The sequence below is a fragment of the Pteropus alecto genome, unplaced genomic scaffold (genome assembly GCF_000325575.1).
Source record: "Pteropus alecto unplaced genomic scaffold, ASM32557v1 scaffold131, whole genome shotgun sequence".
NCBI classification, from domain to species: Eukaryota; Metazoa; Chordata; class Mammalia; order Chiroptera; family Pteropodidae; genus Pteropus; species Pteropus alecto.
This window is the reverse complement of record NW_006434709.1, coordinates 9,929,798-9,938,415: the sequence shown is the minus strand read 5'-3', so window position 1 is coordinate 9,938,415 and position 8,618 is coordinate 9,929,798. Positions and strand designations below refer to the sequence as shown.

General features: G+C 38.3%; 1 pseudogene; it reads left to right on the top strand.

The window, feature by feature from the left end:
- Window positions 1-1,093: 1,093 nt before the first annotated feature.
- Window positions 1,094-1,212, top strand: LOC112478021 (annotated as a pseudogene).
- Window positions 1,213-8,618: the final 7,406 nt, after the last annotated feature.

The following is an 8,618-nucleotide window of genomic DNA, read 5'->3' as shown; positions in this document are numbered from 1 at the left end:
TGGTATTTTACAATTAAATCAAATCTCATTTTGAATTACACATTTCAAGAGATCAACAGCCACATGTGGCTGGCAGGTACTATATAGATGTTACGGCATTAGAACTATGTTTACCTTCTGCGATTCCACTTTCTCTATTATAGTTTTGCTGTTTTGTTTGGAGAAGGGTGTATTTTCAGCCACTTTACCCAAATAAGCAGAAGCTCTTGTAGGTACAAACTGAATGAAATGATATCTCACTACACTGAGTATAACTCTCTTCAATTCCATCTAGATCTAGGTTCCTGCTGCTGAAAAGGTGAGTTCTTTGACCTCTATCTGCTCTGTCTATATTATATTCCTTTTCTAAGGTCAATAAATGTGGACATAAATATCAACCTTAACAGACAACCAAGCCTACTCTTATTGGGATATCTTATTTGTAATATTCTTTTCTCTTCGAGGCTTCTGTACTATCACTTCTAGCTTTATTAAACTCAATTAGACTCCCTTTTGCCCTGACTACACCCCTTTTATAACAGGAAAATTGCATAATCCGCTTGAATGGCAGTACAATGAGGTAGACAAAGATATAAGGACACCGTTAGGCTGCCTCATAAACCCTAGCTTGTCACGGAACAAGTCATTGATTTCTATTGGCAATCTCATTTTAATGTCAGACTGTAACTTGAATTTATTCTTTACTCCTCTCTGAGGTAAACAATGGGACAAAGAGTAGAAATGGACTAGAGTGAAAACACAGTAATTACTCTCAGAAATAATTGGATAACCTGACTTGTTTGATATCTGAGAAAGTATAGGTTAGCTGAGCCCCACCCAACACCTGAACTAATTGGCCCCCAAATTACTATCTGTCTCTAAACCTTGGCAAAAGCAATTCAACTGTGACTAGAGTTAAGAGAACTGGTACAGGGAAAGATGAAAGGCAAGTCATTTGAGAGTGGAGAGAAAAAAGCAGAGATTTATTTTTTCCTTATTATCCTTACTTGTTCCACTAATTAAGACATATAACTCTTATACATAAATGATTATATGCCTGTTGGAAAAACCATGAGTTTGGGAGTCAGACAAATTTGTTCTAAAACTTTGGCCCATCTACGGCCATGCTATCCTGAACAAGCCCGATCCCGTCTGATCTCGGAAGCTAAGCAGGGTCATGCCTGGTTAATAATTGGATGGGAGACCACCTAGGAAGACAAGGTGCTGTAGGTGTAAAAAATAAAAAAATAAGGGATTGTAAGCTGACAAGGTCCTTGCAATCTGTGAGGTTAACCAAGGGTTGCCTCATCTAAAAAAATACAAATAAATAAATAGATAGATAGATAGATAGATAGATAAATAAAAAGAAAACTTTTGCCCTGCCAGTTATTTGCCATGCATTCTAGGGCCAGTTTCGTAGCTTCTAAGAACCCTAGTTTTCTCATCTGCAATAATGGCTCAGAATGATACTTGCCTAGCTTCAGTGGCCTGAAATATATGTATGCTCCCATGATCATCGCACACTCAGCCATCTGTGGGCTAGGCAAGAACATAGCTCAATGTTTGCTTAGGAATCAGGCATATGGTAACAATAAATTAGAGGTAGATTTTTTTAAATTGTTCTACATAGCTCTACATTACTCAGTTTCTAGCATCACTGCCTTGTCAGCAAGATTCCATTATACGGAGCTACCCACATATCTTAGACAATCAGTTGATCAAAACTTCCTTGTGAGCATATGTCCAGCAGCAGGACTAAGTATTTCAGTGGTGGAGTCAGTGTAGATGGTGGGATAGTGGCAGTATTCATGTGAATTTTGTCAGAAATTGGGCCATGGTAATTTCTTCTGTACTCCCAAAGTGCTTTGTGGTCACTACACTCTGACTAGAGGCCATGGTTATTTTGACTCCCATTGTTTCCCAGTTCTGGGGTATGATGGTCTTATAGAACTCTTGTATACTGGTATATATAAAGTTATATATAATTTATATTATATATGTATCTATGTATCTATGTATGTATATATAAATAAAATTGGGTGTTCGATAAGTAGTTACTGTTATGATAATCATAACCCCATTATATTTACACAGAAACATGGAATGTTTAAAGTATACTTTCATGTTATTTTATTGAACCTCATAGCAGCCCTATAAAATCAGTTCAACACTGTTGTCCTAATTTTGGGCTCCTGATGGGTTAAGTCTGTCCAATTTACATTGCAACCCACCCCCATCCTTTAGATTAATGGCTCCTGTTTACTTGTTTATGGGCCGCTGTTGGACTGTGACAAAATTTTAAGTGATCCACATGCACAACGCCCAGGCCCTTGTTTTGATATGTATTTCTTGAAGAGAGCTCTACTTAGGTCTAATATTTTGTTATTTCTATTTTTATGGTATTCAAAGAACTTTTTAGTCAGGAAGTGATGTTGATAGCTAAAAGGAGCCTTTTCAAAGCTCTTGGCAAACTAAAATGTTGAGAAATACATATTCATCCATTATTAGAAATAAGAAAATGAAAGGGAAGAAAGGAAGAAAGAAAAGTTTTTACTGATCAGTGAAAGCAAAAATCTGGGAATCACAAAGTTAAATAAAATGTATCGCATGGTGCCTTTGATTAAGTATTCCACCCTCTGTGGGAAAAATGAGGCTGAGACTGGAAAGAATCAGTGCATAAGAAAGTAATAAAGTATTCTAGCTGAAGAGAATCAGATGGCTAGACCAATAAGGACAGTGACATCATAGAGCAAGTGACAAGCAAGGTTCAAGACCAGAAAGAATTTATTAGAAAAAACTCAATGAGGAAAAAAATATATAAACGCTTCAGAAAAATTCTTCTTTAGCGCTCATCTTCAACGACATGACATACTCTGGAATTACCAGCAAAGACCCTTGTGACCCAGAAGATATCTCACTGGTGATCCTATGCCCAATATGCAATAAGTTCATCTCACCAACACTGCACATGATGGACATTTGCTTTTGAGATGGATTTGCATTTATAGCCTGGTCATCAAAACATGATATTCAGACTTGAATCTGACTTAAAATTCCTAAATTAATGCAATCATTACTATTCGCTATAAAATGTCCATTTGTGAGTAAGCAAAGCAGAAATCCTGAGTAGCCTATGTCCTTATTCTCTTCCAGAGGCCTTAAAAAGAAAGAAAAAATCATTATGGCTAATGTTGCTGGATTTGATCATTGTCTCCTCTTTTCTTCATCATCTAAAATGCCCATCCCCATCAGCCACCACAATGGCAGGGGAACCATCGGCCATCACAAATGGTGTGACAACTGTAGGGATAATCTGCTGCCAAGGCAGGGGATGACAGACAAGTGCAGGGCATTCAAGTCCACAGGCCCACCTCAGCAAAGTCCTCAGAGGTAGGGAGAGAAGAGTGAAGCAGCCTGGGAGGGCTTGAGAATTTTCCAAGCCTGATCCCTTACTTCGCCGACCTCCAGTGCTAAACTGTAAAGTACTTACCTGCTGTCCCCATTTCTGGTGCCTGTTTTTTGCCAGTAGTTAAGATGGCCAGCATAACCTCACTTGCTTGGCGTCCCCCTCATCCTATCTCAATTCATCAGGCTCTTGACTAGAGGTGGTGGGTAGTGTGGGCATGGAGCACAAAGCATTCCCCAAGGCTTCCTGGGACTTTCACAAACCCAGCTTAAAAGCAACATGGCTACTGGCAGTGCCAAATGGCCTCAGGGAGAACAGGAAACAAAGGAGGATAGATTCTGAGACCGAGATTATTTTGATTAAAGTACTTCTCAGGTTTCTCTCAGCTTATGGTCTGAGGTCAGCATCCAGATCTCAACCTCCCAGTCCTGGTAGAACATAGATAGATGGTCTGGAGGCGTTCTTGCCCTGAGAAGACCCTGAGCTATCGCCTTCTTTCAGAGTGGCCCTTATAACATTTTCCCAGCTCAACTCCAATTGTCAGAGATCATATTAGTGCAGTTGTGAAGGTCTGACATAAGGATGAACAGAAGGGTTGCTACTGGCTAGTGAGAGGAGAGAAGTTTTCCATCCAAAGGAGAAAAAAAATTCTACCCTAATGAATAATGCTGGGATTGGGGGAGGAAGGCAATGGACTGACTCTCTCACTCTCTCTCTCTCTCACTCTCTCTCTGAAAACCACAGAGCACAAGGCAGAAAAAAAAAAATAGCAAGATGTCCCCATGTTGATACTTTTCCTAATATGGATCTATAAAGTGTGCACAGTCATGAATGGGGACAGATTGTCCCTAGTTCCCAAACTATGGACACTCACAGAAGGTCAACATTCAGACACATTTCAACACTTTGTGGCACAAAGCAATTCCATTGTTAACCTTTACTCAGTGACTCATATCCTCACACCACCTCAAGCTACTATTAAAAACTTCTGTATTATATCACCTCCTAATGGAAGTGAGACCCATGATTGACTAAACAGTGTAGTGAGGGGTAAAGCTGTGAGAATTGGGCCTGGTTACAACAGTAAAGAGCATGCTACAAGCTCACAGATCCCGAGAGGGGCGGGGCCCAACTTGTGCCAGTGTGGGCAAGTCACCAAGAGGCCAAATAAAAGGTTCTCACTTGGAAATGAAATGCTAAGCTTCCCCAGGTTATAAATTAAACAAACAGAGTGACCCTTTAGGTTTGATATCATTGCATTAATAGTAATAACAATAATAAAGCTGACATAGACTCACAACCTGTAATTTGTAATATTTAGCTCCATGCTTCATATCTGCATGAAAAGTTAAAGCATATTTTTCACTAATATCAATACAAATTGGATTTCTTTGTCCACCACTAATTGGCCGTACCCTCCACTCATGATTAACTCTTCCCCTACCGCATTTGTACAGGTGCTTCCTTATTCAGCATTAAATAAAAAATCTAGACTGTCCTTCCTGTAGGGCTCTTGAATTCCACTTAACCTGGCTAGTGTGATGTGCTCTGTAGGAGGAAAGCAATGAAGCAGAACAGGGATGATCACAAATTGAGAACTGTTCTTCCAAATAACAGAAAAGGAGAAATTAGACAAAGTACCTTTTTCATCATCTCCCCTATCCCTGTCCAATTTTGCATAAGGGATCTGTGGGAACTGTGAAAGGTATATTCTCTTGGTATTTGCAGAATGACCTTTAAAGGAGTCACTGTTGCTCTCAAGGCCTGTGTGACCCTGGCTGGGGCTGGACATTCCAGACCAGCCACAGGCAGATGGCACACTGTGCTGTGGAGGGTAAGGAAGGTCACCGGGTTGGCTGGGAGATTCTCTCTTCCAGTCACTGTGTGTTTTGGAACCAACCTGGTAACATTAACACAAAGGCCTTCCAATAAACTACATGCTGTTTGCATATCTTATATACACCAAAGGGACAGACAAATGCCTAGTGGGAAAAAAAGAAAGAAAGAAAAATGAACTCAGCTATTAAGCAGCTATAAAATGTTTTGCTCTCTTCCCTATTTCAAAAGCTTCCATAGCATAAATAGTGGTCAAAAGTTCAGTGAACTGTCTTGTAGTGTGGGGCTTCATTCAAACGGGGCTATTTTCTGAGAGTCTCCTGACACCATATCTAATTTCCAAAATGAATATGCTTTAATTTTCCTTCTTCATGCATTGTGCTTTTTCCTCATTTAAAACAGCAACAGCCTCTGGCAGTAAAGGACATCACATTTCTGTGTGAGATGAAGCTTTTTTCACTGTATGCAGGGGAATGGCATGCATGGGTCAGGGGAGAAAAAATATATGCAAAAAACAGCACACCCCACTGACCCTGGTATATTTTACATTACAATTTTGCCATTTCCAATATAGGTTCATTTTGCAATGGACCATATCAACCATATTTCAGGGTTTAAAAAAAAGTGGGGAGAGTGGTAGGTGAGGCATTGTCTGCATACAGTATGTCCTAGTATAATACACCAATTGTCTGATTAGGGTAGCGTGTCACCTACAGAGAACATATGCAGACACATACATAGCTCCAGTTGCTCAGTGTAGAGTTACATTCGTAAAATAGATACCACGTGTGGATCCTGCCAATTAAAGAAAGCATTAGGGGACTTCTTTGTGAATGTAGCCAAGAAGAGCTAACTATTTTTAATGATATGAATGTCATATTCAGCATCTCTAAGCTCACTTGAAAGCACCAATGTCCCACTGCCTTATTGAGAAAGGACTACAAATATAAACCGTGCATCTTAGTAATCTGATTACATCTATCTGCACCTATATATTTAGAAAGATATGTATACATATATCACAAAAGGACCTAGAATCAGAAACTACTTAAGTCTTGATTTTTAGTAACTCAGGTAGCTCCCAGAATTAAGCAGTTAGAACCAAGCAGTTAAATAAAATAGAGATTTTATATGATGATAATCTTAAAGTTTGATATGTATACTAATTATTTACCATAGAGGTCTGTAAAGATGATATATGGTATTTCTTGCCAGGTCACTTCCTATAATAAATACTTTTGCAGTAAAGGATTACCTATTAGTCAAGCCCTAGTCAATCAATCAGTAAGTATTTTTTGAGCAAGATGTGTAAGAGTTGTAGAATAGGTATGAAGCATGACCACTACTTTCAAAACTCTTATAGTTCAGTAGATAAAACTAAATGAATAGGTTTGAAATCACTTGAAAGTAAGCCTTGCAATTTGAAGCACCAGATAAATATTAGCAGCTTGATTTAAACTGGCTTGTATTGGCAATAAAAAGTATAAAGTTGATAAATTAGTGCTATCTAGAGTAGTCAAAGAAGGCTTGATAAAAAGAGGTGGCACTTCATCTGAAGACTGGAAGAGGGATAAGACAATAAGGAAAGGAAACAATGGGGGAAGAAGGATAATTTAGGTAGGAAGTTGAGTGAATGCAAAGACACAGACGCCAAGCAAGAGCTTAGGTGTGGTTCTGTTGATAAGTGTCATGAGCATATCTGTGCCTCAGAAGGAACACACTGCTCATAATAATAGTCTCGCCTTGGGTTGGGGGATAAATCAATGTTCAGCTTTATAAACTCAGTGTCCTAGAAACTTGGGCCCCCGGTACTCATAAAACAAAAGGAAGTGAATAGGAACTCATTTCTCTGAGTCCAGGTGACCAGTATAGTGATCCTTTCATAGAATGCTACTTACTCTCCTGTGAGCTATGAGGTATTGTTCCATTTCACAGATGAGAAAACTTCAGCGAACAGAGATGGCTGTGTCAAAGGTCACTAGTAAGTGCTGGTTGCTGAGCCCAGGGAGTCTAACTTGAGTCCAAGCACGTTCAACTAAACTGCACTTCCCTTCTAAGAATAGTGATTATGGAAGATAGGTAAAAAAAGGAAATGTATCTTGGGTGAAGCCAGAGACTCTTCATGCAGAGATAAAAATGGTTATGTTGAAAAACAATGATAAAATCGGTGAACTTTGCTTTAGAAAAACCTATCAAAACCCAAACCTAGAGAGCAGACATAGCAGCTCCCTGTCATTGCTCATAAGGTGGCCATTCTCATTGCAGGGTTACTTCAGCGAGTAAGATCACCTGACACACTTGAAACAGGACTCTATATACACAGAATTTCAGATGTGCTGTAAAATATAAAAGGAATTGTCTGATACCAAAGCCTTTTAAGATGATTAGTTATAATATTACATGACATCGACCTTGCTCAGCACTGTCCAGTAGAAATATAATGTAAGCCACAGATATAATTTTAAATTTTCTAGTAGCCAAATTTTAAAAAGAAACACGTGAAATTGATTTTAATAATATATTTTATTAAATCCAACACATCGAAAATATTTCATTTTGATAATTAACTGATATAAAAATTATTGAGATATTTTACTTTTTTGGTATTACATCTTCAATATCTGGTATGTATGTTATATTTACAGTTCTTCTCAACTAAGATATTAAGGGCTCAGCAGCCACATGTGGCCAGTGGCAACTGTAATGGATGGCACAGATATAACTCTTTACATCTCTATTTGAAGGTTGCTCTTGGCTCTTATTAGAACAGACTACTGGGAACCCATACTGGTAGTTTAGTTCTAGGAATAATCTGTATACATGTATTTAATTATATATATTTAATTTCTTCCTAAGAGCTGTCCTAATTGTACTGACCTACATGGAGGTAAGCATTTTTTTTTTTTTGTGGATACAACTTTACAACAGGGATATAGCCAGGCTTTTCTTTCTCTTCAGGCCTGGCTGGCTAACATGAAGTATGGTTGAATCTTGCCACCTGAAATCTTTAATATGAAGCCATTTATTTTTTTATTATTTTTAATGCAGCAACTTTTTTAAAAGTTTGGAAACAATTATGCTAAGCAGAGTAGAAAAGAGGAAGATGAGTTAATTGTACCGGAAACCTAAGCATTAAACACTTGATACAATACATTATAAGAAAATGAAATATGGCCATACAGGCTCTCTCCATGACAAAAAGCTAATATTGCAGATATTTAATGGGAAGAGAAATTTCCTGCATACAGATCAGGCAGAGAAAAGAAGTTTCCATGTAAAACAACTCTACCTCTTGCTGAAGAAAGATCTTTCGATTCTGTAACTACAAGTAAAATTTTACTCTTTAGTCATCAGCACTCAGAAATCCTGTCACTGATCCTTTGTGATTGCCCCTCTT